The sequence below is a fragment of the Hevea brasiliensis genome, chromosome 12, assembly GCF_030052815.1.
Source record: "Hevea brasiliensis isolate MT/VB/25A 57/8 chromosome 12, ASM3005281v1, whole genome shotgun sequence".
NCBI classification, from domain to species: Eukaryota; Viridiplantae; Streptophyta; class Magnoliopsida; order Malpighiales; family Euphorbiaceae; genus Hevea; species Hevea brasiliensis.
The window spans coordinates 84486710-84513214 of NC_079504.1; the positions used below are offsets into that span (position 1 = coordinate 84486710).

Sequence of the window (26505 nt, forward strand, 5' to 3'; positions counted from 1 at the left end):
CTTTATTAAACCAACTTTAAAATTAGCTTATTTTATATGCTAACATCATATTATATTATCGTCATTAATTTAGTGACGGAACAAAAAAGGCGGATAATAAAAATTACCAACGAGCAAATTATCGCTGACGTAAAATATTGCCATTAATTCCTAGGTGCAGAGAATTACCAACAAATTTTAGTTCGTTACTGACAGAAAATTCCTTCAGTGAATTGCTTTTTTTAGTGTTTTTAACTATTTAATTATTATTTTCATTAAAATAATTTTTTTAGTAATAAACTGCAATTCACTGTTCTAATAACGATGTTGTGATCATTTTGCTCTACTCTCATACTTTCGATGTCTTTATATTTATTTTTTATTTTTTATTTTATTGATAATAATAAAAACTTTCTCTTTAATTATTACACAATATATCTTAAAATCTTTTGACATGCTGCCCATTTTTTTTCTTTTATTTTTAATTAGTTAAATCTTCCTAACTACAAGGGATGTTTGAGTGGCCTTCAAATTTTTATTTTGCAGTTTTATTTTACTAATTGAATTTTTAAATTTTCATTTATTTATTTTAAACCCTTTAAGTATTGATAAATGAATTCAAATTATTTTTTTACTATTTTATTCTTTTTAATTGTCATTTTAATTTTTTTATTTATTTAATTATTAAATTTGTTTTAATTTTTGTTATCTTTATTAAATCAATTTTAAGATGAATAAATTTTATGATAAAATAAATTTTACATTATAAACCAATATTATATTAATAAAATATCATACTTTCATCATAATACAAGAAAATTATAATAACAACAAACTATTGATTTATTTTAACAATATTGCTTGCATCTTTTTTTTTTTTTTCTCTATAAACACTACTTTAAAATAGTAAGGTTTTGATGGACATTATTGTTCTTTTAGTTATAATTTTCTTCTTGTTGTTATTATTGTTATTATCTAGAAAATATTTAAAAAAAATATATATCCATAAGCTTTTTCTAATCTATTAAATGTGTAAATTTAGTTTATAAGTAACCATTATTATGATGTAATTACAACATATTTAATTTTTTTTAATAATGATAATATTTTCAAACAATGTGCACATATATTATTTTTCTATATTAAATCTTTTATCATAAAAATAGTGTTAGGCTTTTTTTATATGGGTTAGGTAATTCACTTTTCTTTTAACCATTATTACTATTATCTTCTTTTATAACTAGACTCTATAATTAAATGTTTTTTATTATCAAATTATGTTTTATTATATTTATTATAATAAGTAAATAATAAATATGAAATTATTAATATTAGTTTATCCTAAACTAAAATATATACACTTAACTGATACGTAAAATAGTGAATGACTAAAATTTTATTTAAACTAAATTGATTAATTGTTTTAATAATTATTTATAAATATGTAAATCTAATATTAGACATGTTTTCAATATAAATATTTATTATTATTAATTAATTATATTAATATGATAAATATGGAAAAAAAAACTGCAAAATCACATGAGGATTAGAGCTTGTGAAATCATAATTTTATTATATAATTTCTCCCATGTTAAGCAATAACTAACCTATGTACACTATTTAATTTTATTTTCCAAAAAATAAGGCCCTAAATATAGTATTAATTTCCCTAATTTTATGGCTACAATTTTTTTCCTATAAACTAATTAATTTACAAGCCCTAATTCTTTAAATTTCTAAAATCAAAATACACCTCAAGATAGTATTTCTTAACTCCTCCAATTATTATATAAATTATCTCCAAATCATTTTTCTAATAATTATTCTAAATTAGTATATCTTATTGAGTTAAATTTATATTATAAGCAACATAATTTGTCATAAAGCAATTATAAATTTTGAACCATTTATTATAAAGCTAATGAAAAGTTATGAGCATGTTATTCTACCACATACCACCCCCCCCCCCCCCTCCCTCTCCTTTTATAGTCTAAAATCAAGTGTGCAATTTTCATTTTTGTAACACATGCCACTTAGGTGTGTGTAACGGTCAGGCTCCAACCACTAGAGGAATTATCCGCTTTGGCCATAAGCCTCACGGTTTTATCCCATAAGTGAAATGGAGAACTTCCCAGGAGGTCACCCATTCTAGGATTTCTTTCAAGTGAGCACGCTTAACCCTGGAGTTTTTCCAACTCTCTAGGCCATTCCACCAAAAGGCACCTCTAGTGATTAGTTCTCTCATTTTATATATCATTAGCTTCCACTCTCATTCTGATGTGGGATGAGTTTCCCATCTTTCAGGGAGCTTTTCGCCTCGTCCATCCTAAGCGAAGCAACCAATCACTGGCTCACCTCCTTAAGACTCGAGTGTCCTCACTCGACACACCATACCGAGGGAGCTTCTGCCTCTGATAACAATTGTAACAGTCAAGCTCCAACCACTAAAGGAATTGTCCTCTTTGGCCATAAGTCTCACGGTTTTATCCCATAAGTGGAATGGAGAACTTCCTAGGAGGTCAACCATCCTAGGATTTCTCTCAAGCGAGCACGCTTAACCTTGGAGTTCTTCCAACTCTCCAGGCCATTCCACCAAAAGGCGTCTCTAATGATTAGTTTTCCCATTTTATATATCATTACCTTCCACTCCCATTTCGATGTGAGACGAGTTTCCCATCTTTCAAGGAGCTTTTCACCTCGTCCATCCTAAGCGAAGCAACCAGTCACTGGGGAATCACTCAATTTTATTGGATGTCCCTGATAAAATTAGAATGATACAGAGAAGATTAGCATGGCCCTTATACAAGGATGACACGCACAAATCGAGAAATGGTCCAAATTTTTTCTAGCGACTGGTTGCTTTGCTTAGGATGGATGAGGCGAAAAGCTCCCTGAAAGATGAGAAACTCGCCCCCCATCGAAATGGGAGTGGAAGGTAATGATATATAAAATGGGAAAAATAATCACTAAAGGTGCCTTTTGGTGGAATGGCCTAGAGAGTTGAAAGAACTCCAGGGTTAAACGTGCTCACTTGTGAGAAATCCTAGAATGGGTGACCTCTTGAGAAGTTATCCATTCTACCTATGGGACAAAACCTTGAGGCTTATGGCCAAAGTGGACAATTCCCCTAGTGGTTGGAGCTTAACTATTACAATTGGTATCAGAGCCAGAAGCTCCCTTAGTATAGTGCATCGAGTGAGGACACTCGAGTCTTAAGGGGGTGAGCTAATGACTGGTTGCTTCACTTAGGATGGGCAAGGCGAAAAGCTCCCTAAAAGATGGAAAACTCGTCCCACATCGGAATGGGAGTGGAAGGTAATGATATATAAAATAGGGGAACTAATCACTAGAGGCGCCTTTTGGTAGAATGGCTTGGAGAGTTGGAAGAACTCTAGGGTTAAGCATGCTCGCTTGATAGAAATCCTACGATAGGTGACCTACTGGGAAGTTCCCCATTCCACCTATGGGACAAAACCATGAGGCTTATGGCTAAAGCGGATAATTCCTCTAGTGGTTGGAGCCTGACCATTAGAATGTGTGTCCGAGATGTGAATATTAGTAGTAAGAAAAAAACAAAGGAAGTGAGTTTTAGCTATAAAAGTATAAAAGAGTTTGGGTAAAAGCAAGTTTATTGTAACAAGAAACTTTGGCAGCTAATTAGGGGAAGGGGTGAAGAAGAATGACTACTCGACCACCCCATAAGTCCTTTAAAAAAAAGTAAAGGATCCTCTAGTGCTCTTCACATACCAGTGGATGAAAGGAGAGTACCCAAGAGACAGAGTTCAGGATGAAAGTCTTAACTTTGCAAAGATATAAGAAAAGGAGGAAAATAATCCCATGAATGAGGGAACAACGCAGGTTCTGCTACTTCCCTAACAACTAGAGGCGGATTATATTAATAAAGATGAGGACAAATAGGGTGCTATTGGTAAGGAGGATAAAACTAATAAAATTATCCTTGCTTATAAAAATTAAAAAAAAAAAAAAAAAGAGGGAACAACACAGTCTTCATACATTCCACACAGGAGGAGCATACTTTCACATCTAGTTATAATAACAGAAATCCAAACCATTACTAACGCTAAAGTATTGGAAGACTTAAGGCCACTAAAACCTGTTACAAGCCTAACTTTACATCTAAATCTCTCTTAAAGCCCATATTAATTATGAAAATACTTTATTAGTCATAAAATATAATTATAACTCTTTATTTTTACATAATATTAAATGGCAATGTACAATAGCAAAATAACTAAATTACATGCCTTACAAAAAGGAGTTCCACTAAATGTACATATACCTTTAAGCAAAATTAAGGCATTAGCCCCTGGAACTCATCTAACCAAAAGCTGTTGATTATGTCTTTTATACTTGTCCCTTAAGGGAAAGACATAGAAAAGGGGTGAGCCAGTGAGAAGAAGCGCACCTTAGGGAAAGAAAACATATAGTAAAATAGTTATAGTCAAGCACATGTAAATGTGGTAGTCAAATGATCGTTTCACAACACAAACAATCATATCAAGGTAATTCATGTCACCAATGGTTCCTAACCATCATATATGTCCAATGTGCCCAACTTATTGATGGAGCTCTCCAGGACTTCCTCTTCACACATCAAATAATGGATACTAGGGATACGAAACTCGTGACATACTTGAGATGGATATTGTAACCCCTAGTATTCAGATGTCAGAGACACAAAATTGCCTTACCCAACATCCCCTTTCCTTTACTTTCATAATAAGCTCAATTGCATGCATGTTATTTTTATACTTTACTTTTCTTTTTCCAATGAAAAATAGTGGGTCATCCATGAACTACCGACACAGCACAATTAATAATGCTACATATTCATGAAATGCATTATTGACATATAAAATCAATTATGCAACTATACTCAATAAAATTATATAATATCATGATGAATGAACATTTTAGATATGTCATAAATATTTAAGTGAAGATGTGACACCCCTTACCCGTCTACAGTTTAGCCGAGTAAGATATGCCACACTGTGTACCGGAACACCATATTTTATTTCAATTATTTTTATCCTTCCTTATTTATTTCTTTCATAGTTATAAAGTACAATTTGTGAAGTATAATTCATTTAAGTCATTTATGGAAAACATAGATTTATTTGAGGTTCCGTAAATTTTATAGAAAATCCGACAGAGTACCGGCTAAAAATGGAGAAAACAGTTCTTCGAAACCTGTGAAAAACACTTCCAATATGTTTTCAATGATTCTCAAACTCCATTTATATCAACAAAGTCTCAATATTTTTCAACAATATTTCCATTTCTCATTCATTCATTTCACATGATATTCATAAACAAGTCATAAATAAATACTCAATTTTTCATTTATAAACACAAATTTTCACTATTTACATTAATACCAAAACATATTACATAAGTCTCAATTATACATGAGAAAATAAAATTTATTTACAAAACACCCAAAATGAAATCTGGTGTCCTAAAAATGCACTGAAGTCGGTGAGGTGACACGGATGCTATGCAGAACTGTAGATGGTTTCACCCAGTCTGTGGTCTACTGGGCTCTCTGTCTATCTCTCCAGAACCTACGCGTGGCAAAAAGCAACGCGCTAAGCAATAATGCTTAGTGGTGCCAATAATAGAATAAAAAGAAATAATAGGAAATAAATATGCAGTGAATGTATTAATGTCTCATGCAGACAAATTTTCGATAATTATTTATAGTCTTATTTATTTTATGCTTGTTATATTCATTATTTTATTAAATTTATCCACATTCTTCAGGGAACACATCTGGGAAGTCTCTTACTGTGGTTACGTCACACTGATCTGGCTTATCCTGCCTAGTGTCCACCACATGCGCTAGGTAGGCTTCACAGCTTTTTCTCATCAGTTTTCTTGCCACTGTGGCTGAGATGACATTGGACAAGAAATTTGTCCTTTCCCCCACAACTGTAATCTCATTAGCCTCAGGAGTTTTCAAAGAAATTCTCTTCAGTTTACAATCAACCATTGCCTAATGACGTGACAATCAGTCCATTCCCAAAATTAAGTCAAACTCATGGAAAGGCAACTCAATCAGGTCTACCAAGAATTCATACCCCTGAATCCTTAACGGGCAACCCTGTACACTTTGTTCACCACTATACTGTGACCTAATGGATTAGTGATCAAAATGTCTTGGTCACTCTCCCCTACTAATATCCCCCTTTCTACGGGTAGGTTGATGCAGATGTATGAGTGAGTGGATCCTGGATCCACCAATGCATGGGGCATTTTGCTCCTATTAAATATACTACAAGTTTTTTTAAAAAATTTTTCATTCATTTTCAATTTGGGGTAAATTTTTTTTAGATTTTAAGAACCTTTATTTAGAGTCCAAACATAAATCAAATTTTGGATATTTAAAATCTCAAAAGAAACATATTTTTATTTTTCAATCACAACATCAATTCACCAACCAAACAAATCAAATCATGACAAGCAACACTTCAATTCAAAAATCCAAATTTCAATCAAGAATTAATATCTCAAAACATTTCATAACTCATGCACATTACATTTTAAATAATTAATTTATACATATGCATACTATCATATTTACATCAAATTAAACTACCGGGGTATAACAAATACCCATACAAAAATCCTTCAATTGCTACTACTATGTCCTTTTCTCTATCTGCGACAGCAAGTTAAAGCTATCGCTGAGTATATAAATACTCAGTGGTGCACAATAAAGCATAAAATGCATAATATAAAACATTTATGAACAAATCATCATTCAAAAATCTCATAATCGCATTTCACAATTTTTTTTTCCTCAAATCACATTTATAACAAATCATAATTTTCAAAGCTTAACATAACACAACTTTGATCAAATAATTCAATAAACATAGTGTTGCCAAATAATAACACAACTTAGGCCATGACACAAAATTTCCGAACATGCCGTGTGTACATCACGACAAGGCAAACACTCCCACTAATCGAAATCAATGTGGGAGGTGGCTAGCTAGCTAATGAATACTTATCCAAACTCGCTCCTCAGACTGGAAAGCCAGAGAGGGAGGAAAGTGATCAAATATCAAACTCACACCACAAGTGGAGGAGGAACATATTAATATTGCCATGCCAAGTGTGAATAAAAACAATTTAAATCAAGTTATTCAAACATTTCATACAATTCACAAATCATATTTCATTCCAAACTTTTCATTTACAAAGTAGGCAACACACTATTTTTCAAATAAGATTTTCAAAACCATAACTAAATTCAAAACCATATTGTTCAAATATTTCATATAAATCAATAATTAATTTTCTCTTCCAAATTTTCATTGTAGAATAGGCAACACAACATTCTCAAAATTCATAATGAACAAACACATTCACAATGTATAACAAATCAATTTCCATTATGAAAACTATAATTTAAAATTTTTGTGCACAAACCTGACATGAATCGCCTCTAGGCCTTGACTCAGTCCCTTATACCTTCCAGGTCTTTTTCAGCTGAAACACAACATTTATAGTGTTTTAGTATCTTATTTCATAGTAAATCCAATAATTAATTCATAAATGCTTAATTCTAGCCCAAATATGCTTAAACTAACATTCTTGAAAATTTTCATTTTAGAGTTACTATTCATGGTACTATTCAAGTCAATTTGTTGACTTTCTAAGGCTTAATAGGTATGAGAACTTCAACTTCACCCACATACCACATTTTGATCACTAAATTTGTTGGTTTTGGTTGTTTACTCAAATTCTAAGTCTTATAGGCAAATTTGCAAATTTTCAATTTTGGTGTCTAAGGTTGCACTATTTCATTGGTCATTTTACTGTTAAAATTTGGCAAAACTTTCTTCATAGAAAATGTTTCCTATTGTCTTAAGTTTATTCTCATTTTTGAATCACTCCAATTGGAGTTTTGTAGCTCAAGTTATAGCCATTTGAACCATGGCTACCGGATTAGACTTAACCCAGAATTCTGGGCAAATTTTGGTTCTGGCAGTTTTAGGTCACCAACTTTGGGTGGCAAAATGACTTGGTTAATGGCATAATTTGTCACACCCTACCCCTCTGTAAGGCATAACATGATCCCGTAGTATACCTAATGAATTACCAACTTCGCCTACTGATAACCCATTAAATACACTACAAGGGATTTTCAAAAAACTTTTCTTACTTCTTTGAGCACTATTTACAGTGTTAAAAACCTTTTGAGGTGAATTAACTAACACATTTAGACTATTAGTAATTAAAAATTTGAGTGCCCTCCATAATTTGGATAAATTCTTCAAAAAAAAGCACTTCAATATTTTCTCAATCTCAAACTCTAGCATAATTCAATACAAATCCACAATAATTTTTCAAAGAGATACAAGAAATATAATACAATTTTACAAGTCCAAATAACTCATAATTTATTTTACAACTTTAATGTACAATTTTAATTTACCAAAACCAAGAACACTATATACATACAAGGAACATACATTACAAAATGCAAAATGTGGTATACTCAATATACCCGATGATCTCTCAATGTAGTACTAAGTAAAATTTAATAACAATTTGAAATGCGATATATAAATCTTTATGATTCACAATTCCATCTCACAATTTACAAAATTCACCTAACACAAATTTGATCAAGTAATTGAATAATACGCAAATCAATAACACAATTCGATCAAATAATTGAATAATACGTTTTGCAAATCAATAACACAATTCGATCAAATAATGAAGCAAATCAATAACACCATTTGATCAAATAACTGAATAATACCATTTTGCAAATCAATAACAAAATTCGATCAAATAACTGAATAATACCGTTTTGCAAATCAATAACACAATTCGATCAAATAACTGAATAATACCGTTTTGCAAATAAATAACACAATTCGATCAAATAATTGAGTAACACAATGTTGCCAATCGATAACATAATTTAGGCCATGACACAATTTTTTTTTCCACACATGCCGTTGTACACACCACACACACACACACACACCAATAAAAATAAAATCAATGAGGGAGGAAGCTAGCTGAATAATGAGTACTCATCCACACTCACCTCAGACTGGGAAGTCAAAGAGGGAGGAACATAATCACACTCTCCCTAGACTGGTAAGTCAAAGAGGGAGGAATATATCACACTCACCCCATAAATGGAGGAGGAACATAGTAACAGTGTCATGCCAAGTGTGAATCAAAACAATTTCAAATCACAATATTTCATACAAACCATAAATCACATTTTATCTCAAAATTTCCATTTGCAAAGTTGGCAACACAATAAGTTCCAAATAATATTCCCAAAACCAAAACAATCAAAAATTATTCATAACTCATTTCTCCAAATAAATTTGCTAGTAATGAATATAAAAGTATTGTGCGGACACAAATTAAAACTATAATGTTCAATTAAATTTTTAAGTAGAAAATGAGAAGTCAAAATTATTGTGCACAAACACAATTTAAAATAATAACATACAAATAATCATAATTTACTTCAATTGAAAATTTCAAAAGAAATACTTATTGTGCACAAACACAATTTAAAACAATAACATACAAATAATCATAATTTATTTCAATTGAAAAATTCAAAAGAAATACTTATTGTGCACAAATCTCTGATAATTGTCTGTTTCCTTCCAGTCTTTGCGAGAAATACAATTTGAAGTGTTTCATTTAAACTATCTCTAACGATAATGCTTGATAATTAATTCACCGAATTCATTTATAGTCAACCTACTATTTGGTACATTCTAGGTAATTTAGGTTTTAATGTCATTAATATGTCACATTCGATAGTCTTTTAGGGTTGGTACATGTTACCAAATTTATTATTTTCTTGCAACTATACTAGTTGACACGACCTAGTTCTAAAAACTACAAACTTGTAGATCTATGTCTTATTGCACGCGGGGCAAAATTTCAGGTCATTCCGAGTTATGTAGACCAAGTTATGGCCATTTTACTATTGCTGGTCAAATTGCACCAAAATTGGTCATTTTAGGTCACTTTAGGTCATTTTAGGTTCGGCCAGTTTTTGGACCCGAATTTGTGCAAGCTGTTTGACTTGCTTATGATCATTTCTGGGCTTTGGTGTCTTCATAAGACTTGTAGATATGGGTCTCAAATATTCATGGTTAAAATTTCAGGTCAATTGGACCTGTTTTGAGTGAGTTATGGCCTAAAAACTAACTGCTGCCCAAATAGTCAATTTTCAGACCTCAATTGCACTTAATCCGGATTTGGTCATTTTTCAAGCTACCTTGCAAGCAGAATTTTGGCAAGCTTCCTTCATGAAAGTTGGCACATTTTGTGCCTAGTTTCACCTCCAATTGGTCTCATACCAATTGGAGCCACACACTTAAAGTTATAGGCCTAAAACTCAAACTGCCTTATTAAAATTCTTGCATACACATCAAGCATCACTTTTAACACTCACCAAACTTAACATTTAAACTAATTCTGGTTGAACCACAACCTAAACATAATTCACAACACATTATAGGTCATTTTGGCAGCTTACAATTGCATTCAATGTGCACCAACAAGTGAAGAATTTTTCAAACCTAATTTACAACAATTCAATCACCAATTTACACTCATTTACATGTCCCACTTCACACCACCATACACACGCTCAAACTGCCATAACAACCAACACATTTTAACATCATTATTCCATAAACCAAGCATGAATTCCAGCATTCTTCAAGAGTTAGCAAACTGCCACAATGGTACACTTACATTCCATTACTTTCCAAGCTTTAAACTTCATTTTACATTTACATATACTAAGTGTACATTACCTAAACAATTTCCTACACAATATACATTTAATCAATCATTTAATTCACCATTTACAAGCACAAATAACCTGCCTTCAAGGTATTTCCATGGTTGCCAAAATTACACATTCCCATTCAACATCAAACCTTAAAAATTTCTTCATAATTCAAACACCCATAACATGCTTACAAACTTTAACAAAACAATATTCAAAAACTCAAACTTACCTATGGATGAGACTTCTTAAATCTTCACCAAAACTTCTTGAAATTGTTATCAAACTCTTCCTTGTGATGTGGGGATAAACTTTAATGAAGACAAGTGTGGGAAAAGATGGCTTGATCATGGAGTTGTAATGGTTTGAAGGTGGGTGGCCATGGGAGAGGTTTGAGAGTTTTTCATGCAGCAATGGGACTTTTCAATTGAAGAAGATGAATTGCAGATTTATTAGTGGATTTACACCTGCCCATTTAGTGTCTAATTTAATCCATAGTGGTCCACTCACCTTAATTAAACTATTTTATATGTTTTAAATGATAATTACTCCATTTACACTCCATTTTTGCTATTTACATTAGGTACCACTAAATTAATTTTTCATTATATTTTCGAAGTGTAATATTATTTATTTTTAATGGACATTTAGGGCAAAAGAATACTCGGGATGTCCATTGACCACAATGCCCTGTTCGGGTTGCATTCCCAATTTTTAGTAACAGGGTTTTGTCCGTTTTCGATTTCTCACTTTTCTTTGTACTAATTATTTAATTTTTCTTTGATATTTCTAATGATATTTATACTTCAATAAATATTTATTTGAGTCCTAAAAATTTTTTCCAAGGTTCCCCACAGTCCAGGGCTAGTATTGTCCACGCCGTGACTTCCCGGTGCGGTCACCCATCGCTATGGTTCTCGGCTTGCTTAACTTGATTACATTTCTTTACTATTATTTTTCCTTTGTTTTTCTTGTATTTTCTTCTCTTGTATTTCATTATTTTATGTCTCCTCACATATATCGAAGTGTAATTCTAGGCATTCTAGCTGTCCGGACAACACTGGTCACCGGAACAGTAGAACGCACTACCGAACTTAGGGGTGTTACATAATTTAGGTTTGTGTTCTTCATGAAAGTTTTAGGTCTATATCTAAAATGTCTACTGGTAAAATTTCAGATCATTTTGACCTGCCTAGCTCATGTTATGGCCAAATGAACAAACACTGTTCATTTGGTCAGCTTGTACAGGGACAAACTGAGATTTTCCAAATTGAGTCAATTTATTCACTAGGTCTTAGTCACTTTTTGGGCATGCTTCCTAAATGAAAATTGTGTCATTTAGTGTCTATTTTCATTCCCAATTGGTCTCATACTAATTGGACTTGTAAAATTTCATTTTTGGTCCCTCAAAGGGACCTTGGTCATGTTGCCAGTAGCATGACCACATTGAGTCCGAATTTAGTCTCAACACTTCCAACACAAATGACCATTTCTCACCTCAAAATAGGTCAAACATATCATTTACCAATTTCTCATATTTTTGTCTCTAAACCCTAATTCACACTAATTGTTACATTTGATTAATTCCAAACATACAAATACCATTTCCCAACTCATTCAAGCTTTCTAACACATTTAATTCATTCAAAACACATCATATTCTCATACATCCATGGCTGGCTGAAATTCCTTATGGTCCTCTACAAATGTTTTCTTTTGATTTTAAATAAATTTCTAGGTTACTCAAACCACAAACATAACCAATAAACTAAAATTTTCAATTTAGATTGCTTACCTCACTTGAAATTCCTCTTCCTCAATTCTCTTCTTTTTTTTTTCCTTTCCTTTTCTTGCCAAACTTCTTTTCAAGTGAAATCAACAAGGTTTCAGGTTGGTAAGTAAATTTTCTAGGGTGGGATTTAGGGTTCTTCAAGCTCAAAATGAGCTTTAATGGTGGTTTAAGTGAGGGAGAGGGTGAGGGAGAGAGTGAGGCGGCAACCAAGAAGAAGATAGCTTTTTTTTTTTCTCTTTCTTTTATGTCTTAAGAAGACTATAATTCAATTTAATTAAATTTATTAATTATAATCTTTATGGCATCATGCATGATGTCATCTCCCTACACCTTTTTCATTTTCTTTTTTTTTCTTATTTTTCTATTAGTTCTTTAATTTAATTGCCGACTTTGAAATTTTCTTTTCTTCGATTTTATTTGACAGTTAAGTTAGGAGTCAGCTCTAGGGGTCAATTAACCAAATTAACCCTCGCCAGTTGAACCCGGTTTGTAAATAATTCAATATTCCCTCCGGCTCCCTGACCTAATTATTTGACTGGCTTAACAATTCTTTTTTCGTGATTTTCTCTTTTCCACTGTGTTTATAATGGTCCTAAGAACCACAGTGTCACATTTTACAGTTCGAAATTTTAGTTTAAATCGACTTCGCAGTCGTTCCCAAGAAGGTCACCCATCGCTGTGACTCTCGGCTCATTTAACTTCTTATGTTCTGTTCTTCTTATTTATACTTAACTAATTAGCAATTACTAATTATTTGTGTTCATGGCTTATCTAATTGTCTTAAGTGTGGTTCTAATCCCCTTAATTGTCTGGACCGACTCCGGTCACCGGAACAATGAAATATACCTAGCTATACAAATAGGGGTGTTACAATTCTCTCCCCCTTAAAATAATTTCGTCCTCAAAATTGTGTCCACTATCTATCCTCAAATAGTCATTCATGTTGTTTTCTCATGTTTTTCTCACATTTCTACTTAGCTTCATAATCGGAATAATGGTCCATAGCACTTTAACCAACGTTATTTACTCATCGATTGCTTACCTCGTGTGTCATGTTCCTTATGAGCTTCTGTCATAAGTTAGATTCAAATTCATTTCAATTTTTGAGGTAAGCAAATCTGTGTGCTAGTGGATCCACTTTTCTAGGACCTCGTGTTATCCTATGGGTGAGAACTTAGTTTTACTCTTTTCTTATCAAATCTCTTAATCATTTGATGTAACCTTCAGTTTAGTTTAGAATATTTTAGTCTTTTCTTGCTGTTATTTTAGCAATTATTTTCTTTTGTAGTCTTTTCTTTCTTGGCCATAGGTCCATAACCATTATCTTACCATCTCCATTTATGACCAAGGCCTATGTGCCATTTTGCACTATCTTATTTACTTTGGTTTGACTTATTTCTTTCTTAATAAAATAGTTCGGGATATCGTTACGCATCTTAAGTAAATTGCTTGCCTTGGTGGCAATTCCTCATCTAGTATTTTTCTCATTTCTTACTATTCTATTTATTTTTATATATCGATACTCTATAGCTTATTTTGCACTGATGTGTAGTCATTATTTTCTTTTGCACTGAACTATAACCTTTCAATATTTTAACTTTAGAGTTTTAAATCCCAGGTTAGGATTTTCAAACTCCTTTCTAATAAGAAAACTTTATCTTATCATAACTGTACCAAAACAGATGCCGTTTGCAACTATTCTTATTCTTGTGTACTATTGCATAGTACGTAGCTCTACACAATAAATCCCAAGTTAGTACTGTAATTTGCAGCTTACAGCACAAACATCAAGAATATTGCATAGTTACTACGATACATCCCAATAGATCAAACTTCCCTATATCTTATTTCTTTTAAATTCACTAATATCTTGAATTTATTTTGATTATGGTACCCACTGACATCTATCAGCAGTAATACCCTTACCCGCATCTAAGGTAGCTATATTACTATAACTTACTTTTAGGTTCTCTTACCTTACATAATTAGGCTTACTAATTAACTTTGCAAATTCTTGTGTGCTAGCAAATACTTTTCACTGACAAACTCTTCCAAAATTAATTTTAAAAAGACTAGTCACTAACATATCAAAATTGATTTTTTTTTTTATGCATATCTCAGTTAAGAATTGAGAAATTACCAGCAACCATACCAGGAGTCTCATCCTCGTCCCTCTGTCGCATAGTGTATACTCTCACTAGAGCATCACCTTGTCCTGGTTGATTCACAGTACTCTGACTTCCAGGTGTACTACCCCTACCTCTGCCTCTACCTCTACCAACTGTTGGTAAACTCTTCGGGGTAGAAACTTGAGCTGATCCTTCTGATGTGGTGAATGATCCATAATGGCGTGGACTTATGCAATCCTTAGGAAAATGACTAGTCCCTCCACAATTGAAACATGCTCCTATAGCTCTATAACATACTCCACTATGTGGTTTACCACAAGTCTCACAAAGTCGATCTGACAGCATTTTTCTGCGTGTCTGTTGAGTTTGCTAATCGGATTGGGATGGTTTCTGTCTAGAAGATCTACTTCTACCCGATTTGCACGAGCTAGATCCTCCAAAATGTTTTCTTTTCCCAAAGCCACTCTCAGTAGCTTGACCAGTTACCTTTTCAGTTTTCTCTTTCTCTTGTGTACTCTTTTTCACTGCCCATTCTGATTCTATCCTTTCCAATTTCAGGGCTTGTGAAGTCAATTCAGAAAAATTCTGGTGTTGGAACCCTACCACTTGCATTCTCAAGCTAGGCCTCAACCCAGCCTCAAACCTTTTACATCTGTCTCTAGGGGTGGAGACTAAGCTTCCAGCATAATGGCTTAGCCTTGAAAAGTCCCGCTCATACTCTGCTACAGTTCTGTCCCCTTGCTTCAGACTTAAAAACTCTTGCAACTTCATGTCTACATAAGTATCGGGGACCCACTTTTATCGAAATTCCCTTAAAAGGTCTGCCCATGTGAGGACTAGTGGCTCTACCAGACTGTAGGGGATGGTCTTCCACCACTCATATGCATCCCCTTGGAGAAGTGATACTTAATATTCGAACTTCAACTCTTCAGCACACTGTAGTTTTCTAAAAACCCATTCCATCCTCTCTAACCACTATTCTGCTTCCAGTGGATCCACAGTTCCCTTAAACTCAGTGGCCCCAAATTTCATTAATTTCTCATATTGCCGAGCCGGAAGCTGTGGTTGTACTACAGGTTCTTGTGTCTGTGCTTGAGGTGGCACATTTCCTGCCATTTGTTGAAAGAACGCAGCCATCTACTGTGTAAATTGAGCATGGAACTGCGGTGCTTGAGGAGGAGCTGGAGTAGCTGACCCACTCACATTTTGCAGTGCTAGGGCTTCTCCTTAGGCCTCAGCCTTGAAAAATTGCTCTATGGAATGATCTCCCTCTTCCATTCCATTTTCCAGAAATTTTCTACTCTCTGATAACAAACACAAGGAGGTTGACCTCCGTTAGTGCATATTCATAATGTAAATATGTCATTTATATCAAACATTTGAGCAGTTATATTTACCGACAAAATATTTCAAATTCACAGTTCAAAATTTATTTTAAAACCTTGCTCTGATACCACTAAACATGTCACACCCTACTCCTCGTAAGATGTAATATGCTCCTATAGTGCACCTAATGAATTACCGTACTTCGCCTACCGATAACCCACTAAATATACTACAAGGGATTTTAAAACAATTTTCGTTCATTTTCAAATTGGTAGGTAAAATTTTTTTTAGATTTTAAGAACCTTTATTTAGAGTCCAAACATAAATCAAATTTTTAGATATTTAAAATCTCCGCCATTTTTACAAAAATTTCGGCAGAGTGCCGTCTATATTTTGAGAAAACAGTTCTTCAAAACCTGAAAATAGAAGCACTCCCAATATATTTTTCAATCACAACTCCAATTGAAACCACCAAACTTCAAATCAACGGCAATAGCAACACTTCAATTCAAAATCCAAATTTCAAATCAAGAATTAATATCTCAAAACATTTCATAACTCATGCACATTACATTTTAAATCATTAATTTACAATCATAAGTTAATTTACAGATGCAAAATCTTAAAAATAATATATTACAATTTTATCTGTACAACTGCTCAAATTACAGAGATATATATGCATACTATCATATTTATATCAAACTAAACTACCAGGGTATAGACAAACACCCGTAGAAAAATCCTTCAATTGTACTCCTCTCTAACTATAGCAGCTCGCTCTGCTGCTATGTCCTTTTCTCTATCTGCGACAGCAAGTTAAAGCTATCGCTGAGTATATAAATACTCAGTGGTGCACAATAAAGCATAAAATGCATAATATAAAACATTTATGAACAAATCATCATTCAAAAATCTCATAATCACATTTCACAATTTTTTTTTCCTCAAATCACATTTATAACAAATCATAATTTTCAAAGCTTAACATAACACAACTTTGATCAAATAATTCAATAAACATAGTGTTGCCAAATAATAACACAACTTAGGCCATGACACAAAATTTCCGAACATGCCATGTGCACATCACGACAAGGCAAACACCCCCACTAATCGAAATCAATGAGGGAGGTGGCTAGCTAGCTAATGAGTATTCATCCAAACTCGCCCCTCAGACTGGAAAGCCAGAGAGGGAGGAAAGTGATCAAATATCAAACTCGCCCCACAAGTGGAGGAGGAACATATTAATATTGCCATGCCAAGTGTGAATAAAAACAATTTAAATCAAATTATTCAAACATTTCATACAATTCACAAATCATATTTCATTCCAAACTTTTCATTTACAAAGTAGGCAACACACTATTTTTCAAATAAGATTTTCAAAGCCATAACTAAATTCAAAACCATATTATTCAAATATTTCATACAAATCAATAATTAATTTTCCCTTCCAAATTTCCATTGTAGAATAGGCAACACAACATTCTTGAAATTCATAATGAACAAACACATTCACAATGTATAACAAATCAATTTCCATTATGAAAACTATAATTTAAAATTTTTGTGCACAAACCTGACGTAAGTCGCCTCTAGGTCTTGACTCAGCCCCTTATACCTTCCGGGTCTTTTTCAGCTGAAACACAACATTTATAGTGTTTCAGTATCTTATTTCATAGTAAATCCAATAATTAATTCATAAATGCTTAGTCTAGCCCAAATATGCTTAAACTAACATTCTTGAAAATTTTCATTTTAGAGTTACTATTTATGGTACTATTCAAGTCAATTTGTTGACTTTCTAAGGCTTAATAGGTATGGGAACTTCAACTTCACCCACATACCACATTTTGGTCACTAAATTTGTTGGTTTTGGTTGTTTACTCAAATTCTAAGTCTTTTAGGCAAATTTGCAAATTTTCAATTTTGGTGTCTAAGGTTGCACTGTTCCATTGGTCATTTTACTGTTAAAATTTGGCAAAACTTTCTTCATAGAAAATGTTCCCTATTGTCTTAAGTTTATTCTCATTTTTGAATCACTCCAATTGGAGTTTTGTAGCTCAAGTTATAGCCATTTGAACCACGGCTGCCGGATTAGACTTAACCCAGAATTCTGGGCAAATTTTGGTTCTGGCAGTTTTAGGTCACCAACTTTGGGTGGCAAAATGACTTGGTTAATGGCATAATTTAGGTTTTTGTTCTTCATGAAAGTTTTAGGTCTATATCTAAGCTGTCTACTGGTAAAATTTCAGATCATTTTAACCTGCCTAACTCAAGTTATGGCCCAATGAACAAACATTGTTCATTTGGCCAGCTTGTACAGGGATAGACTGAGATTTTCCGAGTTAAGTCAATTTATTCACTAGGTCTTAGTCACTTTTTGGGCATGCTTCCTAAATGAAAATTGTGTCATTTAGTGTCTATTTTCATTCCCAATTGGTCTCATACCAATTGGACTTGTAAATTTTCATTTTTGGTCCCTCAAAGGGACCTTGGTCATGTTGCCAGTAGCATGACCACATTGAGTCCGAATTTAGTCTCAACTCCAACACTTCCAACACATTTCATTTGGTCACAAATGACCATTTCTCACCTCAAAATAGGTCAAACATATCATTTGCCAATTTCTCATATTTTTGTCTCTAAACCCTAATTCACACTAATTGTTACATTTGATTAATTCCAAACATACAAACACCATTTCCCAACTCATTCAAGCTTCCTAACACATTTAATTCATTCAAAACACATCATATTCTCATACATCCATGGCTGGCTAAAATTCCCTATGGTCCTCTACAAATGTTTTCTTTTGATTTTAAATAAATTTCTAGGTTACTCAAACCACAAACATAACCAATAAACTAAAATTTTCAATTTAGATTGCTTACCTCACTTGAAATTCCTCTTCCTCAATTCTCTTCTTTTTTTTTTTTTTCCTTTTCTTTTCTTGCCAAACTTCTTTTCAAGTGAAATCAAAAAGGTTTAAGGTTGGTAAGTAAATTTTCTAGAGTGGGATTTAGGGTTCTTCAAGCTCAAAATGAGCTTTAATGGTGGTTTAAGTGAGGGAGAGGGTGAGGGAGAGAGTGAGGCGGCAACCAAGAAGAAGATAGCTTTTTTTTCTCTTTCTTTTATGTCTTAAGAAGACCATAATTCAATTTAATTAAATTTATTAATTATAATCTTTATGGCATCATGCATGATGTCATCTCCCTACACCTTTTTCATTTTCTTTTTTTTTCTTATTTTTCAATTAGTTCTTTAATTTAATTCCCGACTCCGAAATTTTCTTTTCTCCGATTTTATTTGACAGTTAAGTCAGGAGTCAGCTCTCGGGGTCAATTGACCAAATTGCCCCTTGTCGGTTCAACTCGGTTTGTAAATAATTCAATATTCCTTCCAGCTCCCTGACCTAATTATTTGACTGGCTTAACAGTTCTTTTTCGTGATTTTCTCTTTTCCACTATGTTTGTAATGGTCCTAAGGACCACAGCGTCACATTTTACGGTTAGAAATTTGAGTTTAAATCGACTTCGCAGTCATTCTCGAGAAGGTCACCCATTGCTGTGACTCTCGGCTCATTTAACTTCTTATGTTCTGTTCTTCTTATTTATACTTAACTAATTGGAAATTACTAATTATTTGTGTTAATGGCTTATCCAATTGTCTTAAGTGTGGTTCTAATCCCCTTAATTGTCCGGACTGACTCCGGTCACTGGAATAGTGAAATATACCTAGCTATACAAATAGGGGTGTTACACCAACACTCCCCCTTATGCCACTTCAGGCAATGCGGACATGCAGAAGATGCTGGGGCTGGTCCCCTGAACCCCGTCCCTATAGAGCTGCTCACTGATGGTGTGGACTAACCTCTCCTAGGGGTAAACTTTGGCCTAGGCCCCTGGGACTGACCCTGACCTTAAGGTTGGCCTGAACTTTGTGCAGGTGGACCTTTGAACTTCTTCCCAGGTGCAGGAGATGAGCTAGACTAACACGGGCCCCTCTTCTGCTGTCTCTCTCTTCTAGTCTACTCACTTATTCTAACCTTCTCAACTTTTAATGCAGTTTTCACTAACTTGGTGAAGTCTGTGATTCCCAAGGCTGTAATCATTATCTTTATGTTGTCATTTAATCCCTCTTCAAATCTTTTACACCTCTCGGCTTCATTAAGGACTATCTCCCTTCCGTAACGACTTAGTCTGACAAATTCTTTTTCATACTCTGCTACTGTCAGCTGCCTCTGCATCAGGCTAATGAACTCTCTTCTTCTCTCTTCTAGGTATACACCACCCACATACTTCTTCTTGAATTCTGAGAGGAAGAAGTCCCAATTTATTAATTATGGCTGCACTTCACTAGACTCTGTATCCCACCATTGGTAGGCATCATCTTGCAACAGAGATACAACAGCTTCTAGATTTTGCTCTAGAGTGCAGTGGAGTTGCTTTAAAACCCTTCCTGTTCTGTTCAACCAGTTTTCGGTTGCAACAGAATCATCTTCTCTCTTGCCAAAGAAATCCACTGCCCCAAATTTTCGTAATCATTTCAGATGTGATTTTTACTGTGGAGGTGGTGGTGGTGGTGGCATTACCCCAGCCATTTGTTTGAAAAACTCGGCCATTTGCTGGAACATGACCTGTGGAGGCTGAGCAAGCTCTGCTGGAGCTAGTAGAGCAGGTTCTCCTCTACCCCCCAGTCTCAGGTGCTGCAGGTGGAGCATGACTCTCCACTTCCTCCTCAACGACCCTCTGAGATATGGGGTCCATATCCTAATCAAAATAACAAAGACATACAAATCTGCATTAGTGTCACCTCGACTCTTACAAATGCAATGCATGGTATGGACTCGATTTAGATCCAGAAACGCCTAAACCGTGCTCTGATACCACTAAATGTGACACCCCTTACCCGTTTATAGTGCAGCCGAGTAAGATATGCCACACAGTATATCAGAACACCATATTTCATTTCAATTATTTTATCCTTCCTTATTTATTTCTTTCGTAGTTATAAAGTACAATTTGTGAAGTATAATTCATTTAAGTCATTTATGGAAAACATAAATTTATTTGAGGTTCCGTAAATTTTATAGAAAATTCGGCACAATACTAGCTAAAAATGGAGAAAACAATTCTTCGAAACCTGTAAAAAACACTTCCAATATATTTTCAATCATTCTCAAACTCCATTTATATCAATAAAGTCTCAATATTTTTCAACAATATTTCCATTTCTCATTCATTCATTCATTTCACATGATATTCATAAACAAGTCATAAATAAATACTCAATTTTTCATTTATAAACAAAAATTTTCACTATTTACATTAATGCTAAAATATATTACATAAGTCTCAATTATACATGAAAAAATAAAAGTTATTTATAAAATACCCAAAATGAAACCTAGTGTCCTACCAATGCACTAAAGTCAGTGAGGTGACACAGACACTATACAGAGCTGTAGATGGTCTCACCCAGTCCGTGGTCTACTGGGCTCTATGCCGGTCTCTCCAGAACCTACACGTGGCAAAAAGCAACGCGCTAAGCAATAATGCTTAGTGGTGCCAATAATTGAATAAAAAGAAATAACAGGAAATAAATATGCAGTGAATTTATTGATGTCTCATGTAGATAAATTTTCAATAATTATTTATAGTCTTATTTATTTTATACTTGTTATATTCATTATTTCATTAAATTTACCCACATTCATTTTTTGTTGCCCAAGTAACCTATACTGGATGACTGGACTGGATAAACGGGTAAATTGGCACTGGGTATCATGTACCTTGGGCCGTCACCCCATCGGTCACACATGTATCTCCCGGTGTGCAACAAAATAGCTAATAAGCTGTAATAAACATTAGGCACAAGGCCAAGTATCATCACAATGTCAGAATGGCTAAAAGCCATAAAATCACAGAATGGCATAATGCCATGTGCAGTACTTCTAACTAAACCCTATTGGTATGCCAACCTATCCAAACCAATCTTACTAGGTGTACTAGAGTATGTTACACTTTTAAATTACACAATTCTTGAAATTTAAGTTTCATTGTTACTATTCATTTCATTAGTCAACTAAAATGTTAACTTTTTTATAAATAATAGGTATATTGGTTCTAATATCCTCAACATACCACATTTATCATTCTAAAGTTGTTGGTATTGGTTGCCAATACCATTTCAAAGCTTAGTGTTAGTTATTCACAATTTTCAAATTTCAAGCACTAAGTTTACTATTCCATTAGTCTTTTGTACAGTAGGAATTTTGGCAAAATTGTCTTCATGAAAGTTGTTCCTTATTGTGTCTAGTTACATTTCCTTTTTTGAATCACTCTATTTGGAGTTTTGTAGCTCAAGGTATTGCCTAAATACCATAACTGGCCGGATTTCAAATTTTCCAGATTTTCTAGACAGAATCAAATCTATAGTGTTTTGTACACTGATTACAGGTCAATTTTTAAACATGTTATGATCAAAATTTTGGGTTTGGTTTCTTCATGAAAGTTGTAGGTCTATGTCTCAGCTATCTGCTGGTAAAATGTCAGGTCAATTGGACCTTTCTACACTGAGTTATGACCAAATGAATAAACACTATTCATTTGGTCATTTTGCCTAGGCAGAATGCAAGTCACCCAGATTAGGGCAATTTTTAGGCTAACTTGGTTTAGTTTTCTAGGTAGGGTTTCTTCACCAAAGTTGTAACATTATGTATCTAGTTTCATGTCCAATTAGCTTTGCACCAATTGAACCTCTACAACTCCATTTATAGCTGCCCAAACCTACTGGACTCACACCCGGTCCTGTAGGTCACCAAGGGCAACACACCTAATTTCAACTCCAACATCCTTACTCACTTCAATTCCTTTTCACACACACAAATGGTCACTAATTGACCATTACAAAGTTAACATACCATTACATGAGTAAACCCTAATGTTGTTCAAATGTTCACATTTTTTTCAAATTCTTTCATGCATTCCACTTGCATTTCACTTACACAATCATATTCAATCACTCATCTCATACCAAGGGCTGCTCATAAGCACTTTGCTATCAAGCATAATCATCAAACCCTAACCAACCCTAGCTATCGAAATTATAAGGGGTGCATACACACATATTTTTATTTTATTTTCTTACATTTCCTACTTATTTCATGCCATTAAACATGAATTAAATCAAAAGTAGTAAGAGTTGGTCACTAACCACTTGGAGCAGAATTTCTCCCTTCACAAAACTTCAGTTTCTTGGCAGCCAAACACCTTGCCAAGTTGTATAGACAAGTTTTGTTGAATTGGACTTAAGGTTTAGTGGAGTAAAATCAATGTTTGGAAGAGGTGAAGAAAGCTTCTCCAATGGAGAATGGGAATGGTAGCCGGCTGGTTTGGGAAGGAGATCTAAAATTCTTTTTTTTTTTTCAATTTAATGAGGCTTTATCCTTTTAATTAGCTTGGCAATTTCCCATTGGTTTGGATTTTATTTGTTGTAATTTTTAATTCATGCATTATGACATCATTGCTTAGGTAATAATTCCACTTAAATTTTCATTTTCTTTTCTCCTTTCTTTTATTCATTTTTAATTAATTTCTCATCAATATTAATTTATATTTTTTTTTTCATATAATTCACCTACTTAAATGGTCAAGTTGGTCAAAAATCACCTCTGAAGGCGAAATGACCAAAATGCCCTCTGTTTGGTTTAACAGACTAAAATTGTCTGTACCTATTGAAAAAATTTTTCTAAGTATTTTCTTGGCATTCTAATGCCATCGAACCCTCAATGACTCTTCTCTAGAGTCCCAAAAATTATTTTATGAATTTTCTCCCTAGTCTAGGGCTCCTAGTTGCAAGAACCGCAACTTCTCACTAGATTACCCATTACTAGAGCACCGACTCATTTAACTTGGTTGTATTTTATTTCTAAAATTTTTCCTAAATTTTTCTTATTAATATTTGAGTTAATTATGATTCCTCACTTTAGTTTAAATATTTTTCCTGACGTTCTAGCTATCCGGACTGACACGGGTCACCGGAACAGTAAAATGTACAGAGTTGCTATAGGGAGGGCGTTACAGAAGAAATACATTTAAAATAGTTTGAGTAAGTTCCACTCATAGTACTAATTAACCTTTTACTACTATGGGCCTGTTAGAACTACTAGCACTCTTAGTTAGATGAACCTATGCAGATATACTAGTACTTTTTAACACTTAATCATAAATTAACTTTAATTATTCAATTAATTAACTTAATTCTCTTAATTATTTTAATTATCTTACTGTAAATCTGGCAGAGTCTCCCCTATAACTAGACCTATCCTCCCTACATGACAACACAAACACAGGGCCCTAGGCCCATAACAACAATCACAATGTTCATCCAAGGCCTATAGCAATCCTATTCTATGTAACACCCCTAAGTTCGGTAGTGCGTTCTGCTGTTCCGATGACCAGTGTTGTCCGGATAGCTAGGATGCCTAGAACCACACTTCAATGTGAGTGAGGAGACATAAAATAATGAAATACAAGAAAAGAAAATACAAGAAAAATAAAGAAAAAATAATAGCAAAGAAATGTGATCAAGTTAAGCGAGCCGAGAAACCTAGCGATGGGTGACCTTCAGGAAGTCACGGCGTGGACCGTTGACTAGCTACGGACTGCGGGAACCACGGAAAACATTTTTAGGACATAAATAGACCCTTATTGAAGTATAAATCTCATTAGAAAGATTAAAGAAAAATTAAATAATTAGTACAAAGAAAAGTGAGAAATCGAAAAACAGACAAAATACGGTGTTACCGAAAAATCGGGAATGCCACCCGAACAGGGGCATTATGGTCATTTGACATCCCGAAGTGTCTTTTGACCTAAATATCCATTAAAAATAAATAATATTACACTTAAAAAATGAAATGAAAAATTAATTTGGTGGTACCTAAAGTAAATAGTAGAAATTAAAGGTTAAATGTGGAATAAGTGGGAATTTAGCTTATTATATGATTAAGTGACTAAGTGGACCACTAAGGGGATTAATTAAATACATAGTGGGACATGTGTACACTTAAAATGCAGCTGAATAATCCATCTTCCTCATTTGCATTCAACATTGCCGAATTGAAGAACCAAATAGAAACTCCATGGGCGTTTGCATGAAAGCTTCATCCACTCCCTCTTTTCATCTCTAAATACTTAGGTTCCTTCATGAAAAATGGTCTACACATCACAAGGAAGATATTGATACCAATTTTGAGAAGTTTGGTGAAGGTTTAGCAAGTTACAATTAAAGGTAAGTTTGCATTTTTTTAGAATTTCTTTGTTAAAGTTTATGTTCATGTTATGGGTGTTGGTTTGGTGAAGGAAAATTTTGAGTTTGAAGGGTTATTGTTGTTTTCATTTTGGACAGCCATGAGTCACGTTTTGATGAGATATTTGTGCATATAATTGATGAGAAATGGTGTTGATCATGATGAATTAGTAACCTAGTGAATTATTTCATGTTTATATGGTGATTTATGCACTTGGATGGGAATTGGTAAATTGGATGGCACTTTAATGTTGAAGAATGGTTTGCGACAGCTTGGGGACACTTGAGTAATGGTATATATTGAAGGAAGTGTGGGCAGAATATTGACCTAGAAGGTTGATGAGATGTATGTAGATTGATATTGTAAAGTGTATGTAAAATTTGTAATGGTTAGGTGTATTTGTAATGGTAATTAGAAATTGTAATTGTGAATGATATTTGGTGTGTTGAGGGTAATGGTAATCTGCCCAAAATAATGTTAATGTAAAGTAGATAATGCTTTTGGTAATGTACCAAAACAGATTGGTAGGGTATGGAAGTAAACTTTGCAAAGTAAATATGTGTTTGAAGTGGGGTGTGAAAGGCATAGTGAGGGCAGTGTACATTTTAGCCTATAACCTTAAATGTGTAACCTCAATTGGTATGAGACCAATTTGAGGTGAAACTAGGCACAAAATGTGCCAACTTTCATTGAGAAACCATACCAAAATTCTGCTTGCAAGGTGACCTAAGAAAATGACCAATTCGGATTAGGTGCAATTAGGACCTGAAAAATGACCAATTGGGCAGCAGTGAGTGTTTAGGCCATAACTCACTCAAACCAGGTCCAATTGACCTGAAATTTTGACCAAGAATAGTTAAGACCCATACCTACAAGTCTTATGAAGACACCAAAGCCCAGAAATGACCATAAGCAAGTCAAACAACTTGCACAAGTTCGGGTCCAAAAACTGGCCGAACCAGAGTTGACCAAATTGACCTAAAATTGACCTAAAATGGTACCATTTGACCAGCAATAGTATAATGACCATAACTCGGTCTACTTAACTCGGATTGACCTGAAATTTTGCACCGCAGTCCATAAGACCTAGATCTACAAGTTTGTAGTTTTGACCGAAGCCAGAACACCGAGGGAA

At 33.9% G+C, this 26505-nt stretch overlaps 1 non-coding gene across 1 annotated transcript; it reads left to right on the forward strand.

Moving 5' to 3' along the window:
• Positions 1-2723: 2723 nt before the first annotated feature.
• Positions 2724-2826, forward strand: LOC131171699 (U6 spliceosomal RNA). The gene has a single exon (XR_009142357.1). It is a non-coding gene; the product is annotated as a U6 spliceosomal RNA (small nuclear RNA).
• Positions 2827-26505: the final 23679 nt, after the last annotated feature.